A 20,978-nucleotide genomic window follows, 5' to 3' on the forward strand; every position below is an offset into this window, starting at 1 on the left:
GTCCCCCACGTCGTGTAGGTCTCTACCACCACCTCCGCAGCTGGTCATTTCCCGAGACACGTTTTCCCGAATTGGACACGCGACACCGACGACGTAATACACTACCACTGGGGAAACGGGGAGACGGCGACAGGGCACTCGAATGCCAAGGTCGGCGTGTAAACGGTTTTCACATCGCCACAGTGTTTTCTCGGCGGAGATGTGGGTCAACGCGCCGTGGCAGTTACGCCAGAAAAAAAATACTTAATATTATACAGCTGAAGAGTTTGCATATTTGGATGCGCTAATCTCAGAAACTGCTATATCGATTTCAATACAATTTATATCAATTGATTTCTTGAAGATCGGGTAGGTAGTGTTTTAAGCTTATATTGTTTCTACGCCTAAGGGTTGGTATGAAGTGGCTCACACGTAATTTTAGTTTTTGTTCACGAAAATCGAATAATTTTTTGTTTAAATTGTGTGTATGGTTACAATGAGTTACAGAAATAAAATTGTAAAAAAAAAATGGTGTAGATTATTCCACTCACTATGCGTTGCTATAGGATTTTTTTAAATAAATTAAATATATTATTATTTAATAATATTGTTTATTATTCAAATGTAAAACAAAATGCAATCTTTGTATTTGTAGTTTTAATACTTAAAAATATTCATCCGATTTTGACAAAAGTTTCAAATATTATTCTTAGAAATATCAGAAAAGCCTAGAGAATAGTTTAAACCTCGTTTGAAAATATACCGAGTGCTTTATCTATTCTGTTACGAGTTAGGTTAGGTTAGGATTGCACATCTTAGTCGAATTAATTGACAAAGTGAGGTAGGTAAACCGGGACCGATTAGCCAGTGAATTGAGGAACATTAAAATCTAGACACATTGATATATTTACGAAATATTATATTATATTTGTTCATATTGGGTAAAATAATACTCAAATGTATAAATGTTAAAAAACTGAAAATCTGAACCAAAAACATTACATCTATAGGTACCTAGTCTGTTTAATATGTGTTGTACTTACATAGTATATGATCGATAATCATTATTTAATAAAAAAACACTACGTTATCATGAATACAATTTAAAATTTAGAAACTTAAATAAAATTAAACAATTTAATTTAAAAACATTGTTATGGTTTGTGCGTCTTTGGTGAACCAACAAAAACACGTCTATTAATATTTGCTGGGGTAATTTATTTTCAGATATTTGTTTACCTGCAGATTTTTTTTATCTATTATTCGTGTTTACCATATTTTATCTCTAGATATTTTTTCACGGATCTCGTGAATGATTTTTTTTTTTTATCGATTCAGATAGACGCTACACCTTCATCTGCAGTGCAAAGATATTTGTTCAGGTGCATGCATCCCATTTCCTACACAAATAAATACTGCGTAAATGGTTCGCAGACAACGTTATATTAAACATTACTCCATCCAATGAATGTATTTTTTAATGGATGAAGTAAAATTATATTTTCGAGTGTTAAAAATCATATATGTAGGTATATCGTTTAATGTAAAAAACAATTTTAGTGGAGTTTAGTTGATTTGATTTATTCAATTGTTTTATTTGTTTTATTCACAGCATGTTGTTGTTATCAATTATCTTTTCGAATGTTTTTATGAATTTTAGCTTTTTCTACGAAAAACATATATTAACCACAGTAAATTCAACAATACTTTTACAGTATTTTTTTATTCGTATTATCTAATTATTGTAAATTTGGTGTCAATAAAGACATTACAATCTGGACTTTTTATGAGTTTAAATGGTGTAAACACTAAATTTTATAAGGTTAGTTACTTAAATGTAAACAATGCTTACAATAATTTATTTTTATCATATATTATCATCGTTGATAAATTAATTAAAAACTTGCTTATAAGTTATAAGTAACATTTTTGCAAAATCTCTAAAAATTAATGCAAATCAAAAAATACAATATCGATAATAACCAACTGAACTGTTAACTTAGTGTATACATTCTTGAAAATATATTGTTAAAATATTTTACACCATGTATTTTAGATATAACACCATAGTTATGCAACTTTGACGGTTCTCAAACTATATGGATATTTAATATGATCGATCTTATAATTTTTCTCAACGACCGTTGTAAAAAAAGAAAGTAAATTGGTGACTTATTTGGTACCTATATTATTATATTTTGCCTACTGCTAATACTGTAACAATGGGGTGGGGGAGGCATTTCCTCATACTCGCCAGCTATAAATCTGATTCTGTGCGGCATCGATATAATATTCTCTATACGCAAGCGCGGATCCGTGTATAGTTTTCATTGTGGCGAGAAATTTGTTGCCGTCCGCTGTTGTTGTATTATATATGCGTACAGTCGATCGTTTGTTACGCGATTTAAATTTTTTTATTGTATTTATTAAATTTTTCTTTTCCGCGCTGAAAATTGTTTCACGCGATAATGTTGTAAAAAGACTCACATTCCATTGTATACGCGTCAGTACACCTTTATTATTCCGATAAAAGGTTTTTAATACACTTTACCAACGCATTCGTTTTTGGTTATTGTTGTAGATTCGGCGCCGATTATAATTCTATGTCCATAATTAAAATTCACTCCTCAATGATAATGCTCTGCACGTTTGATCATAGTACGACACACGTCATATACATAACTGAACGCGCAATCAACTTTATTTGTAGGCAATCGTTTTTTGAAAGTCATTATAATTACTGCTTTTAAATTAAACTGCCAACATTTCCATACCAAACAGTCACTACTTTTGATCTATTCTATTTGTGCCATTAGTAATAATACACGTTACACGTATATTCACACGTGAACACATGCGTGTAACTTTGATTCGAATGGATAGAAATATATTACTTTTAAAATATTTAATATACGCTTTATCCACGCTCATAGTTTATCATTGACGAGAATTATGTACAAAAACAATATTTTAAAAGACATTTTAATTTTTCTAAGTTTAATATCAGTTTATTCATAGTTTATACATTAGAAGTATAATATTATAACAATAAAATTAGAATAGGTATATAATGGTGAAAGTGCTTAAGGGGCAAGTCACACGGTTGTCTTGAATGAATGTTGTCCAGAACAAAGATAAAATTTTCAAAAGCGTCTTTCCCGTTTTAAAAAATAAATAAATAAGAATAAACTATTTTTCTATGATAGTTTGCTCCATTTTAGTTTAAACCGTTTTTCTGAGTTGTCCAGTAGTGATTGTGATGATAATGCATTGATGAGCTGTTTTGAAATTATAGAACTTTAATGATCAAAATCTTTTTGTCTTTTGACGATGATTAGTGAAGATGTGAATTAAATCTTATTCACGTGCATAAATGGAGTTTGATATATTATGTACTTAATTGAAAGGGCTCTACTGTTTCATGAGCTTTATTACTGACATAAATAAAATATCACTTAAATTTAAAAAACTTAGAATTAACTGACTTTAATATATTATTTCCACGTATAATATATATTTTAGGTTTCAATATTTACGTCTTTTTAAGTCCTACTGTATGTTAAGCGCCTGTTGTAAATATTTATACTAGAGTTTGAAGGAAGGTATCCAAAAATCAATCCATCGGATTAATGTATTATGCTCGTATTGAATACATTATTTATAATCCAAATAATAATATTTAGAGTATCCGGAGCGATAGTTGTTGAACTAAAATTGGTAATCAATTCAGGGACATATTATAATGATAATCTACAGCGTTACATAATCGTGAGTTTATTATGTATAAGTGCGCTACACCCGTATTATAATTTTTAAGGGAAACTTTAAAAACAAATTGCGATCGACATGTAAAATCAACAATGTAAGTGTATAGTGTATACGGTCTGATGCTTTCTATATAATTTTATTCGTTCTGGTGTGCGGAAAGGCCAAGAACTGACGTGACGAACAACGGCGAAAAATCGTACGAATAAAATATATTAAGCGTAGGATACTAGATAACACGGAGCACGATTGCCAGGCCGGCGGACCTGAACGTGCCAATTTTTCAAACTCTTGTATTAATATTATTTTTATATTATAGGCATATTATGTTTACCATAATATCGTGGAATATTAAATTAAATATTATTTATATTATTTTGAAAAGTATACGATAAGTCATAGCCAAAGATTCTTCTCTGTAGTACACGATTTAGTAATAAATATAATGTTTATAATGTGATATTTCAAACTTGAAGAGCGATTTGGGATGTATTCGATTTCAAACGTCTCGTAGATATACAGTTATTTTATTTTATATATTATATTATTATACCAATTTTAATATATAGCTTAATCAAGCTTTACCATAACACGTGTTAATTTTTTGCTTAGTGCATGTCTCATACAGTATTTATATACATACAGGATCTTTCAAATTATTGTGACAAGAATTATAAGAATTTTGTAAAATCGTATATGCTATTCCCATCATTTTTGTTAAACACAATTTAAAAGAATCTATTTAATATGTCTGCAAAACATTATTTGAAAACTTAACTTATTCTATATTATTTAATATATGCATGTACAACTAAGCTACCGTGAACATAAAAAATAAGTATTAATAAATTAGTTTACAATATAATTATTAACTATAGATAAGTAACCTAAGTAGGTACATATTTCATACTAGATAGGTATATTATTATTCTGTATAAACAACTAATATGGTATAATAATGTAGAAAATGATTTAACTAAACAAATAACAAATTATGAAAATAAAATCGAATCGCAACGGTGAAAATGTATTAATTATGCTTTAAAATGTTATAAATACTAACCTAACCTCTTTATTTGGAATTCTATAAATTCAATTTTAATATGTATAATTAGTGTTAATTCCTGCTAATTGGCTATTATATTATATTATAATTTAGATTCATATTTAAAAACAAAATTAATTTTACAAACCTGCATTACTCTCAATAAATAACCAAAAAAAAAAAAAATTAAATGCAAAATATAATTGTATTTTTTTTTTAATCTTATTATATATACTAAAATAAATGTTTATGCATGGTTTTATACTTAAATACATACATCATTAGTATAAAGTATTAATGTACATAAACTGCAGAAGTAAATTAATAATTTATTCAACTCCTAGCTGAAATGAAACTATTCAAATTTTCATTTGATTTCTTGCCGAATATTAAACATTACAGTTCTATACAATTCTATTCATTTTTTTTCTTTCACAAATTGAACAATTTTTTAAAAGTGTTATAATTTATAATGCTATAATAATGTAGTTATTCTATTTAACATTTTGTTGTCGCTATATTTTGACATGTGTGTTATATAAATCTTAATTTATACATCAGTAGTTATTATATTGTATACTTAATATATTTTTGTCGTCGTAAAAATTAAATTACCTACATACTTAAGTAATAGTGTTTTTCATCACGAATCAAAATGTCATATAATAATAATAATAATAATATATTTGTTGTTCGTTCCATGTTAATGACGTGTCGTTTCTCAATAACCAAAACGCTTGTAAGTTGTATTTCTATCCTAAAATATTTAACGGTTGACTGATTAATGCATGTATATAATAGTACGTTAACGCATATTATATTATATCATAATAACTTATACAAGAAGTCCAACAATTATGTTTAGGTATGCTGAACATCAAAAAGTTATTATTTTAGTATAATATATATAAGCCTACACTCAATTATTTCTTACTAGTATTACTATTATACATAGTTTGTATTTTTTTTCTTAGATTAAATATATATACTATATAGTTTAATGTACAAACTAAGATGTCATAAAAAAGGTCAATTATAAACAATTACAAATACTAATAACATTAGATATATTTACCTAGTTTCTTTTCCTTAATAATTCTACATAAATGATAATAAGCTAATATATAATTACATAATATTATAATCATTACACCTATTTTTTGATATAATAGAACAAAGAATTATCGTACCTATAGTATTCGTAGTATTTAAATATTATATAATAATATTAAAATTTTTCATAATTTTGTAACAATACTTTACAAACGAAATGTAAATTATTTATTAGAAGTTAGTATATTTTGATTAAAAATTAATTGTAGTGAAATAAAATTGTATTATTTTTCTTTTTAATAATTACTTCGTTATATTTTATATTAAATTATGCGCGTGTTTCTTCCATTTGGACGCGAATAAAATTTTAAAACAAACGCAAAAAAGTCATCAGTATAACTATATATTTTTGAAACACAATATAATTATGTATCTTTAAACTTCGTTAATAATGTTTTCAATTATTTTTATATAATCATATTTTTTTTACAGTTAAATTGTAAACATCCGCTACATTTTTAATTTATTTTTTAATTATTAGTATAGTTTGCCAATAATAAGGGTAAATTACAAGATGAAAATAATGTTTATCAACTAACCATGTTATTTTTTAAACAACGTTAACGTTGTTTACATTCTAATAAAGGAGGTTTGTAAGTTTCAAGGCGATATATTTTTTTTCAGTCCCAATTGATAGCTATGTTATTTCCTGAAATAAATATTTTGGTTCAGGTTTCTGGTAGGGACTTGAAATAATATCCTATTACTATTGATTATAAGCCATATTTTCTAAAATGTAAAAATCATATAGAGCCTAATTTGGCTTTAGGTACTTTACAAATTAATCTATAAAATATCACTAATTTTAATGATTTTTAAATCAATTTTTATTTTAATTATGATCGTTTTTCGTTCATTATCGTAGTATTAACATATGAACTTAGATTTATTTTGATTCAACGAAGTTTAGATTAATTGGAGCGGAAGTTCTACAATTTACTATACTTTATCTTAAACTATATCTTTTACTTATATAAACAATCGTAAGAACGATGTGTGATCACAACGAGTCCGTGTAATGTATTGAAAAGGTTGTAGAATTAAGAATACTAACAATTACAAAAAAAAGTCACTGCTAATAACAAATTGAATAGGGTATGGATTATATAGTCCAGTAATATATTGTTATATATGTTTATAAAATATAGGTCATAGTTAAATAGTTACAAATTATTGTTACAATATTACGTAATTAATTATAATAATATTTCGACAAATTCCGATGACATTGTAGTAACAGTCAACAGGTATATATTAGTTAATTAACCGACCAACTCGACGCTTATTTGTCTTCAACAAATATAAAAAAAAAAAAAACGCGCGTAACCTTTTGACTCTGACATTTTAACAGCAGTCAGTAATAATATAGTCCGGAGGGAATTTCAGCAAAAGGTCTTTTTTGACGTGAAAAATTAAATCACCGACGCCATTTTCTGAATAACCCGAAATGTCAAAAGGACTAAGAGTAATACTAAGGTATAAATATTGTATATGTATGCAAGACAAAAAGAAAGTCAGTGTTCGCGTATTTCTAATTAAATATTATTCAATCTGTTACACAGTCAATCAAAACTAATATAATACTATGGCATTTTATCGGTTTGATGATTGTATAGCAGCTTTTATACATATAGAACATTATTGGCCGTAATATTGTTTATATTACACGCAGTCTCGTGAAGTATATAATATATATTATATTAGGTATGCTTATGTATTGTTATTATCGTGATTATGCGCGGTGCTGTTTCGATAAATCACCGTCGTCTTTGAACTGACGAGCTCGCCGGGCGTTGATTAATCATAAAACTAGAATGGTCTTAGGGGTGAGTTAAAAAGAAAGCATATACTATACCGTTGACCTTTAACTTAATTAATTGGACTGCGCCAATCGGTCACGTTGTTTGCATTGGCAGGGTTGTAAAAATAGTCATTTCGATACCGAGCCGCTTGCCCGGGTGCTCGCGGCCGTGCATAGGGCGTGACGTCTTAGATCAACACAATATACATTTTTATGTGTATACCTATAATAATACCCTTCGCTTCGGATCGATTTTGGTTATATAGGTACACGTTAGTAAATTGACAAGCCACGGCCTGTTGAAATTAAAACCTTTCTATAGACGGTTTCTAAATTCTTAACAAGCCTTTGCGCACCAGCGTTTATATACCCATAATTTTATATTTCTATAACGCTGCATATATAGAACATTATACATAATGCACGCACATAAACGTGTTTACTCTATCAAACTACTTGTTTTTAATAAAGGTCCGTTTACCTTGTAATATTATAGTATGTAATATAATAATGTTATTATTAAATTTACAAAAGCACTAAAAAGTGGTTTTTTTTATACCAAAACTTTCCACGCATAACAAAAGTGCACGGTTATTTTTAAGGTAATAATAAAACATATGTATCTATAGGTCATACGGTCGTCTGTAAAAACAGTATATATATTGAACTATTATTGTTTAAAATAACCGTTCGGAGACGGAAATATTGCGAGTGTTGAAATTAAATCTCCGAAATATTTGTCGATTTCCTTCGAAACTACATGTAGTATTTAATAATGATGGTAGGTATTGGAGTAATCAGTAACACAATATAAATGCTAAAAACTTATAATAAAGTACAGAGAATAGTTATTTACTAATCAGCACCTCCAACGTATTTATATTTTATAATACTTATATCTTTGTAAAATATATATATTTATGATATTTTTAATTTAGTTAAAAACTTTAAAAGACTTTTGAATATCTCGATTTACATTAAAATGGTGGTTAATATCCTTTTTTATTTTTTTTTAAAACTAAAATATTTGATCACTGACGGAGTGCCACCAAAGTCGGTGGCAGAGCCTAGTCATATAAGTGGGATTTAATAATAAATGTTATAGGTGTATTTTTGCTTGAAGAATAATATTTTGTCAGTATTAACTAATAAATTGTCAAAGTGAAAAAACAAATTTAAAATTTTATTTCTCAAATTCTCAATATGTGGTATATCATTCATAATATCATTCATTTGAATATGATTTCGAAAATACATTCTATAGTTATAATCTTCAGCTGTTTATTAGTTTTTGTTTCTCCTGCAAGGACTTATTAAAAATGGTGCTATCATAAAAGAATATTTTATGACCATTGGGCCACTCAAATACCCATATTAATAGTAATAATAATTTTATTTCACCAATAATAACAATGATTAAACAGATATAAGTAAATATTATTATTATTTGTATTATCATTTTAGTAAAATATAACAATTACAAATCACCTAACACGCACATACACCCGTCCACGAGTGCGTTGTCGTTACAAGGGTGTTAAAATAAAGTATATTTCGATAAATTATGCCGTTTTGCATATCCGTGTCGTACGAGTTGTGTACTCAATATTATATTATACATAAAAAACACGGCGTCATAAAACGTGAACGTCCAGTGAAAACAAAAATATAAAAAAATTTGAAATTTGACCTTAACCGAAGGTCAGGTTACCTAACGCTCGCGAGTACACAGACAGGCGACTTCGAACGAATAATATAAATACATACACTCACACATACATACATACATACGACAGGTAATAGTACAGGTAATATATATTCAGGTATACGTATTATAATATTATGTACATTGTACTCGATGTATGTATAATAAAACTGTTTTCTTTAGAGGGCACGAAAACCCTGTGGCAGGGGAAATTCGGGCGAGTATAAATATCATTAAAACGTGGAAGGGGGAAAGGGTTGTGCAGACAAGTCCACGAGCGATTTAACGGCTTCTGACAGGCATGTAAAGCGTGCGTTTATGCGCGCGGGGTCCCGCACCGTCGAACTGTGATAAATTTGATCCGGCTGTTTTTCCGCCGCTTTTCTGGCGCAATGCTACGCAAATTGCGCCACGCAATTTTTAATAATGTATACTGCAGGCACTCGGTATCGCGCGGCGAGTCGTTCGGCCGGATTGAGCAAACCGGAACAAATTTGGCACTCGTGAGCAGAAAAAAAAATAACGCACACCTAATACCTACGGTCCGCTCTTTCACTCACTCTCTATCACCGCCCTCTTCCTCCCTCTCACTTTATTTCACTTACTCTGCCGTCTGTTCTCTCTCCGTCTATATAATTTTATCATTCCCGCCTAATTGCATGTGACTTATATATGGAATATTCTGTACACATATATATTTATAAAAATAATATATATTTGCGCGTAAATGCCTCATGTCTTTCTTTTCCGCCGGAGACCTGCAGCAACACACGCCCGAAGCTTTTCGCTATTATTATTTATTTCAGTCACGCGCAGTTGACCGTGCTTTTTGTGAGAAAACATTAGATATTATATTATGTATGATTTATAATTATTTTTTCTATGTTGCGCTGTCGTACGGTTATTTTTTTTATATCGTCATATACAATTTTCGTTTTCCAAAATAATATTTTCATGTTAAGCGTAATTATGTAGGTACTATTATAATATGTAATATTATAAAGCTCAAAATATTGTATACAAAGTATGAGACATATGAGATATCATATTATGACTGTAATTAATTTCTAATATTAAAGAATTTTCAAATTTTGATGACGATATATTACCAAGGTACCTATTATATTATATTTATATTATACAATGATGATGTTCTGTTTGTAATCCGCCAGTAAGAACTTTTAAAAAAAGCATTATAGCCGTATGTATATTATCTTCGTCTTACAAACTCATAGCAGCGAATTTTTGTTCAGCAGAATCCAATTCATGTGTTTTGTTTTGTTTTTCATGTGTTAAATATAAAGAAATCCTTATGTACAATTTAGACGTCTTAATATTAACTAAAGCTAGTAGGAAGGCTTTTATTAATGTTTTAACTCCAAAGCAAGTTGTAAAGATTTTTAAATTTTATAGTTTTACATAATTATACCTATAAATCACTATAATAATTAAATAGGTATTAATTAAATAGCATACCAAATTCCTTTTAGATGATATTTTAAACTTCAATTTTGATAAAAACCTAATTTATTATAATATTAAAATTAATTCGAATTATCAAATGGATATTCCTGAACTCAAATTTGGCATATTGTTTCTGTACAGTTTTAATACTGAAACAACACATTTGTGGGCGTGTTTGAAGTCATTTTAAGAAACACTGCATATTGAAGCATTTAACATTAAGATTGACCGTATAAGGTATTTGTATACAAATTGTGTAGGTAATTATTGCGTTTATAAGATTTTACTTATGGAAACTGATTACAAATAGTAAATATTTTTAACATACGGTTTGTGGATAATATTAAATTATTTTCGTAAATTTCATAATAATACGATAATAAGAAACAATAAACATTAAAAAAAAAAATTGTACACATTTTCATAATGTAGAACATACGAATCTAACATTTAAAACTTATAAAATATATGTCACTTATTGTGACAAAATATCATTATGGTAAAAAATTTTCAATTTCAATTACTTTCACTTATTCAACAAAATCGTTTTAAGTGTCAACTACCAACGATTTTGTATACCTAATATCTATACTATATATATATATACATATTTATTATATTATTATAAATTTTGTAGATATTTAAGTATGAAGGAGAAATTTATGTGTCAATTCATTGTAAATCTTATATATATTATCTTTATAGTATTATTACTGGTAAATTGAATTGATTAAATTCTGTCTATCAAAAAAAAAAAAATAATCAAATATGATGTTGTATTAAGGTCATACATATAGCATAATGTTAGTTGTGAATAATTATTATTTTGATGAAGTTCGTTTTTGAGTTACGTAGGTAAATATTATTGCCATTCATCATAAACTGATAAATGCTAAATATGATTCGGCTACTTGCTAAAATTAGTTAAAAGTTTTAGTGTGCAGATTTAGATTATTTTTTATCGTAGTCCGTAATTAAGCTAAATTGTAAACCCATGGCGTACCAAATAGCTATATTACTTGGCATTGGTCGTGTATATAGTTTTACCGATATGGCTGTATAGGTTTTAACATAAAAAAATGTTTTTAGCACCATTAATCGGACATGGTTTAATCTACCCTCTAAAAGACTAAACTTTCCTGGTATTTAATAATCTGTGAAATTTCAGTCAAAATCTGCTGAGTATAATGCTTGAGTTTATAAACCTTACAACCATATACATTGTCTTACATATATATTAAACAGATTATTAAAAATACTATAGTGTCGATGTACATGTCTTATCAATATAACAATTTATTATCTGCTGACGCGTATCGTCGTTCTTCGATTTAGAAGGGTTTGGTGTAGGAAATGAAGATCTAGATGTGACGAGTGCAGGCCAATTTTATTCAGATACAATAAACTTTTATAGTTTTATAGTTTTATGACTTTTTCTGACCACTTGTTTGATTCACTTGTTGAATTTTTGATTTCATAATAACTATTTTTAATTTTATGATTTTAAGTTCCTTTTGAAATTGCTCGTTTAATAATTCCTGGTAGATCGTGGTTTAATGTCCACCCCAGATTATACATTTTTGCTTTTGATGTTTTAAAATTATGCAACCACAAATATATCATTTTTGAAAATATTATTTACGATAGTACATTAGAAATGTTTAATAGGTGTTATTAAAAAAAAAAACATGTTAACATTAACACTTGGGTAATAAAAATGTCGTTCTTTTACCCAAATAGATATTTAATATTTGGCTTTCAACACACAGTAAAAGTTATACATAATTTAACAATCGTTAAAACTGAATGTATACAATATTTTATTGATTAATATTTTAAAATGTTATTCGTAAATTTTCGACTTTTTTATAAGTTATTGGAAAGTGAAATAATAAATAGTTTAAAGATAAAAAAATAAATAAATGGCAACGAAAAATTTAAAAAATATTTTATTGTATATCGTATTGAGGTTAGGTAAACATAACTATATTTTATTATAAATAAATTTTTTAAGTAGTTATTGAGAACATAAATTAAAGTATAATTATTTTCAATTATCTACTTTAAAACGATGCTTGAAATTAATTTTAAATTTAAGATACAGCGAGATTTTTTTGGATATAATTAAATTGTATTATTAGTTCATAGTTCAACTATAATTATTATAGTTACTATAACTTTCGTTGTATAATAGTAATTCAAAAACTTAACTTTAATTAGTGAGAAAGCTCTTGAAATATAATAACTTAGTTTTAATATATTTAAATGTGTATACTGATAGGCACGTATTAACATAAATAATATGCATTATACATTAACCAATTTATAATTAACCATAAAGGTAGGTAATTATTATATTTTACTAAGTATATTATTATAGTATTTAAAATTAAAATTGATTTTGTAACATTACAGTAACCAATAGATAATATTTATAATTATATATATAGATTTGAAATGATTAACTTATAAACTGTTCAGTAGAATTTTAATTTAGCGTCATTGAACCTATAATACATTTCAGAATAAATAAAAAACGATATAAAAATTATATTATTATTTATTTTATTACAGTCACAATTTTCAGACAATAATCATATTTTATATTAAAATAACAGTAGGTTTTTACCTACTGTTATCTATTGACTTATATCTACTACTACTATTGATGTATATTAGATAACACGATTTTATCATTTTTATTTAAAAATTGAGAATTATATTTTTAAACTTCCATGCTAATATATAATATATTATTATGTTTATACATTTTATACTAATAGTTGTGTAATTGTTGCGATATTGTTGATGACTAATTTCTCAAAAAAATAAAAACTAAAATGTTAAAATTATACTCGCTAATAAAAATTATAATGTTAAGATTTTTTAATTCAATGTCTTAACGTGCATTTTGATATATAATTACAATGAATGCAATTGAAAATTATTTCAAGTGCGTCATACAAGGAATATATACATATTTTAAATCTTATTGTGACATAAACGACTTGTTGTTGTTAATATCTATCTTATTATTATCGAACCGTGGGAAAAAAATATGAAAAATATTGAGAAACATGACACGAATTCAATAAAATGAAAAAAATGACATTCAGATTAAATGATCGATTTTTCAAAAAGAAAGGGTCGAGGTGTTGCAGAGTATATTACGCCGTATTATTATTATTATTATTATTTTTTTTTTTTATGGATCTCAGTTATATTGCGCCATTATTACAATAAATGATAGATTGACTGTAAAAAGGAAATGCATTAGTTTTCACTCCGGTGCAGGATGGGGAAATATTTGTTTTCAAAACGTTTTGCAAAGCGCCTCCGGTGGTTTTGACAGGGCGCTCCGCACTCTGCTGCTCCCACGTGACGGGGTATAAAAGCCGTCCGCGCATTTGATGCCCGACAACAGTCGCGACTTTTCTCAACTTTTACAGTGATACATTTATTCGTAAACCTTACCCCCCAAGTATAATTGTACACCTACGTGCACATTATATATACATGTGCATAGGACGCTATAAACCACAGAAGGTGACGACAAAATCTCGTTCGTGTAAAAAAAATTGAGTCAAATTGGCGGTCGGTATGTACTACACTTACAGTCGGCACAAGACCACTAAAATTGTATTTATTGTTAGGTTTTCGAATAATATGATTAATATGGTAATATTATTATTCTGTATTAAATGCATTTATTTATTATACTTATTGGAGGTATATCTAGGTGATTTATAATTAAAAGAATACATATAAAATATAACTAATGCGTCGCCCATTATAATAATATTGTGATTGCATTTATTAAGATATAATAATTATGATAACGAGATTATATTCCTTCAAAAATAAGGTAACATTTTCTTCCACTTTTTAATTTCCCTTCAAAAAATAAAAAATATTTTCTGTTTTTTTCCACATATTTTTTTCAACTAGAATTATGTCTATTTTGTTCTAAATGTTGAGATAATAACATACTTATTAACTTTTTAAATATTTAAATTATTTATTTAATTTGTTAGACATGACGCCAGTTAATTAATTTGTATTCATAGGTATCAGGGTTTATATTACTTTGAATATTAATAATTAATCGGTAATTAAAAAATTGCCAGTAATTTGTATAATTTTATTTTTTAAATTATAAAAAATAATATTTTATCGTAATAATTTTTAATTTTAATTAATTTTAGATTTTATGTTAAGCTATGCATAACAATAATATTTAATAATACTCTAGTCTAATAAATGATAGTTATCTTTTTAAATTAATAATAGAGTGATAATTTCTTATTTTGATAATGGAGGAAAATGGTCGAGAGTAATTAATTTATTTTTGATAATAAACAGTAGAGGAATATGGTATCTCATTTTATCGAAAAAAATGACTTGTCATGATTAACATTTTAATTTTGTACATAATATTATACTCGTAGGCAATTCGGGTAGTTGGTAGATTTGTTTTTGTCGTTTGATTTAAATAACAAGATATATAACAACAATAAACATTATAATAGTATATTATAATCACATAATGTCAAAGAGTGTAACACAAATAACTGACAAAATATGTAATTAACTGAGTATGTAATAATACTATTTTTATAATTAATATATCATTAGTATTATAATGATTAAAAATTATTCATTTTGTTTAAACATTAAACACACATATTATACAGTAGGTAATACTTTGGTAGGTGTTTATAATATTAAAATTTGTCTCAATAAAAAATAAAGGTCAGTTGAAAATCTTTGTGGAAAGTTCTTAAAAGTGGATAATCCAGTATTATATGTTTTATGTTGACCAATGATTTGTTCTTATAATTCTTGACAACGCGTGGAATGCTCTTGAGATGATTAACTCGCTACTAAATGTGTTTCGCGGGTCGAAAACACATAATAACATACATTATATAGTTCGTCGCTAAAACCTCATCAATCTTTTCGTTTTATAAACATTTTATAGATCAAAAACTCTCTCTGAACACTAATTCCTATTAAACGTAAGCATTATAATATAATATGATCATATGTAACCTTAGTATAAACGATTTAATTAAAACGCATCTTTGTATGTTGTTGTGATTTATGTTTAATTTAAAATTGGCACGAGACTTTTTTTACATATACATTTTAATAATATATTCCGACATATATTTACAGTTGCTTATGTATATACATCGCAATCTATGTATAGTGTATACATGCATTACATACAGTGTTGAGTGTATATCCGTATAGGTGTTCTAATATAAGTTTAAAAACACGAGTCAGAAAACTATTCTTAAGTTTAAGTAAATCTTAGAAAAATGATGCTAACATATTCTTTTACTCTCCGTGAATTTATTTTTAAACCGTCAAGTCCCGTTAAGATTATACTTTATAAACAAATTAATACTCACGCTAATTCGATTTTAGCCAAATTAAAAATGCAGTTTTCTCAATTCGCAACCATGATGGACGCAATAATATAAATTCTGTAAGTTGTTTGTACTAGATGAATTATAACTATAGATGAGTTTCGACATTAGTATAGGTAGAAATAAGTATATTATTGTTAAAAAAATATTTACCTATTCAGCTACACCATATTATATACTTTCTGTCGAGTTGATATTTCACATTATATTATATATATTTTTTTTTTGTGCACCTAGTACCTATCGTGTAAGTTCATTAAAATATAATATGTTCTACTTTCTTGAATTAAAAAATAAATAAAAATGCTACTGTAATCATTATACTCAAAACATAAAAAATAAATAAACTACTAAATATGCTTACTTTCACAGTCTTTACGAAATTGTATTTAACACCAATGATTATTAAATGATTATTATCTATTCTATTTTTATTCGTATTCGCACTGAAAAGATTACTTTGAACATTTCCTATACATTATTGCTGTACTTGATGCATCCAAAAACATATTTTTATATTTTATATTGTCGATTTAGTTTGAAATAAGTTTATATTCTATAAAGTTTTTTGATTCTTGCTCGATCTATTTTGGACAGAAATACTTGATGCTCAATATTATCATCATATTATCGACTAAAAAATCAATACCACAACACAATTTTTATGAAATCCAAGTGAGTCATCTATATAATTAAGTGTAGGTAATTAGGTAAACATAAATTTGTTCATAAAAGTATTTTAAAACTACTGGTTGTGCTGGTTTTATTTTATATAATTAATATAATACTATTTTCATAATCAAAACAATATTAAGGGAGGTCTTATTGCAATGACTAAAGACCCTAGAGATATCAAAGGCTTATTGTTGACTTCAACTATGGGTGATTGCGCTATTTTTATGAATTACATTTTTTTTAAATTAATTAAATTTACAAATGCTTTTAAAGAACCATATATACCTACATTTTTTACAATTACATGAACATGTACATTTTTTAGTGTAGGAAATTTAATGGTTTTAACAAAATAATAAATCTTTACTCTTACTAGTTTAGAAAGGGAAAGTATATATTAAAGATGTAAATTTATAATACTATAGTGTAGATATAATTTTTCCACAAGTATAAGCCGTATAAATAGTGTGTAGTACCTACCTATGTTACTAACTATACTATAAGTACTACGAATGGAGCCATTTTTATTTTTACTATTATTATTTGTTTTAATATTTTTTATTTATTTTTTTTTACTACTTTAGCCTATAACGATATTAAAGGCGGTGTCAGAGTAGTAGAGTACACGACGATAGCAAACAATTCCATTAGTTCGGTATGCCATTTGGGGATCAAGGCGGCTAGTTATTGGCGATAGGTAGTGATAAATAACCGCATAACTCACTACGTAGTCTTTAGTCAGTCGTTTCTCGCTTTCTATATAAATATTATACTGCTGTTGCGTAAAAAAACAAAATAAAACACCGTTTTAATTTCAATAAATTCGTGTGAACCGCAAACCAACCAATAAAACATTTCGCCAATTACTCATCCGGAAGATGAGTTCAGACGCATTTTTTCTAACTTTATCTTTTTGATTTTTAATATAATTATTATATATGTTTATAAACACCATTGTGTCACAATAATATCCGATCACAGTAAACGCGTTAACTAATAATATATTAATATCTAAACTCAAACTATCCTTTCATTGGTAAAATTACTATTTGCTTACTTATATATTACAACATGTATAGATAATTAAGTAAACCTAGGTGATTTTATATTATACTATATTGTTAATTTAATTAAACATTTTATTGTTTATATAAATTGTTGTCGCCTACTTATATATTATTTTTTAATACGTGCATTATTATATGCAAGTTTGTTCGCGTCAACCGTTATTCGTGTAGAAATTGTATTATCGTAATACTTTTTAATCTAGTATGTCGTATACACTTATATTTAAAAAAAGTGTAAACATTTATTTTTCTAATATGTTGAAAGCCATGGGTGCAGTCGTTATGATATTCATATTATGTATGGGTGGAGGGCGGATTTTTTGAATTCATCGCACTTTATTTTCATTAAACATGACGTAAACAAAACAGTTCGTTTTATTTTTTATCATATTAGCCATCCTCGCACAAAAAAAAAAATGTCATTCAGTTATGTATTGTATATTATTTATCTATATTATTTTATGGGTTTCATATATACCATTTCTCATAATATGATATAAAAAGGCCACGACTACAACTGTCGTGAGTAAAATTATATAGCCTGTAGTCAATCAAATATTGAAATATTGTAACTATTATATATAGTTTACGTCGTGCATTTAGATTTTAGGTTTTTTGAAATGAAGATATTTGAAAAATAAAATAATATACTTCCAAATTCCTCACTGAGATTAAAATATTTTATACAATCATGTTTATATTATATATTATACACAGGGCTTTTTGTAAACGTTGTATACCTACCCGTTTTATCAGTAGTAAATATTTTAACGATTTCATCACTTTTAATGGACAAAGACACTAATTATCTACATTACAATTCCATTATTCATTAAGATAATAATTTATTGGTGCCTTGATTGTATTGATTTATTTTTTTTTTAAGTATGGGTGGCATTATAATACTATATCGGTAATGTACTAATTTATTAATCACGTCATTGCGTCACGTTTTGTGTGGTAAATAAGCTCATACTGATCATACAACTATACTTGTGGTTAAGCGAATAGGAAGTTAGTCAAGGTGATTTGTAGTAATATTTACATAAGTTGTCGGAAAGTACTTTTCTAAACATCCTGTCAATACGTTTTTGCATCGAACGTTCTGTAAAATTTTTCATTTTATTAATATATCAGATAATATTATTACTAAAGAAAAGTTGAAACTATTAAATATTCAGAAAATCTAATCTACTAAATTAATATTCCTATATCCTCCTCAAACCGATGTATGTTGTACATATGAGTGATTGCTAGAAGTATAAGATATACATGACACTTATACAGGATGATTCACCAAACATAATGCTCATTCCTTTATTTCTTCAATAATGCAGCTATTCAAAATCCAATTTTTGGAATTTTTTAAATTCTTGAAATTTTTTTGTCTTACTTGAAGAGTATTCTGTGGGGATATTACTTTTGTTTTATTACGAAAAGTAATATTCTCTACTTTAAATTATTTAGCTAATACCTTTTCTGAACATTTTGACGCAAAATAATAAACAGTTAGATTAGGTTAGGAACCTAGGTTCTTGTTTGAAAAACAGAAATTTGTATGTTGTATCTCCAGGTCACTTCTTAAGTAGACTTAGTTAAGTAAGCTTAAGTAATTAAAAAAAATCTCAAAAATCAGAATTTAAACGAATTAATTATTAAAGGAAAAAATAAGGGCGAGTATGTTAGGTAAATCACTCTGTATATAGTGATACTTATCGATGTGTCTGCTTAACATAATATTATACGTTTCGCACGTCACACACATTCGCACATTTTCGTTTGAACACCTACTTTTTTTCTACAAATCGATAATCAATTATCTGATTTGACACACGATATACGGATACGACGATCTTAATATTATATTTATTTATGTGTTTACAAACTACGAGAATTGACCACACCCTTTAGTTTTTACCTCATGCGCCATTACGGTTACATAGATATTAGATTATTATTTAATATTTATATACCTAGTATATTCATTATTCATATCTGTATTTAAATGGCTTGGAAATGTCTTTTGTGTATTTTATATATATAGTAGCAAGTGATATATTACTCGGATTTTTAAATGATAACATTTAAATAAAATCAACAAAAAAGTAATTATTAATATAGTACTTAAGAATAATAGTAAACAAACTATACAATCATAATACATTATACGTCATCATCTATACAATATGGAAATCGTAAATAATGTAATGACAAGTTAACGAGAAATAATAATGCTATGGCCTGTGGAGTATATTTGTATACGAAATATCATAAGATAATTACAAAAATACAATAATGATTGTTGAAAATCTTGATATTGTGCCGAGTGCCCCGATTAGTCGATCGGGACTTAGGAGGACTCTACACCCGAATTCATTGTCTCCGCCTTACAATAGCGTAACATGGTAAATCTATGCTCAGCAATTCACGTTTAACTTCGTTAGCTTTAATATAAGAATAAATTGACCTATTGTGAAAATAAATTTTAAGAACTTCATCTGTGTTCGTATGTTGGTTTTTTGCAATAATTCAATTTTTCATTGACTAGCGCAAATAAAATGGCGCAGTTAAATAATCATAACTTGTTTAAAAATAGAACTATCGTAGAAAACCAACATACAAACACAGATAAAATTCTTACCAAAACAACTTTTATAATAATAGGTCAAATCACTTTACTATGAAAGCTAATGAAGCTAAACGTGAACTGCTGAGGGTGGATTTTCAATGTTACCCACTTGAAAGACGGAGACAACAAATACTGCAGGTTAGCGTCTTCTATAACAGAATATGATAATTTTAATATGAACGTAGTATAGAATTGTTTTAAAATTTAAATTTACGAGATTATAATATAAAATTGATATATTATATCAATATTATGTAAAATATATTAATATAACGTCATAACCTAATCTATTGAACGGGG

At 26.9% G+C, this 20,978-nt stretch overlaps 1 protein-coding gene across 3 annotated transcripts in view; it reads left to right on the forward strand.

Moving 5' to 3' along the window:
* The window catches only part of LOC132931033 (four and a half LIM domains protein 2), an 89,197-nt gene that overhangs the window by 21,068 nt on the left and 47,151 nt on the right, over positions 1 to 20,978 (forward strand). The window lies entirely within an intron of this gene.

The sequence above is a fragment of the Rhopalosiphum padi genome, chromosome 4 (genome assembly GCF_020882245.1).
Source record: "Rhopalosiphum padi isolate XX-2018 chromosome 4, ASM2088224v1, whole genome shotgun sequence".
NCBI classification, from domain to species: Eukaryota; Metazoa; Arthropoda; class Insecta; order Hemiptera; family Aphididae; genus Rhopalosiphum; species Rhopalosiphum padi.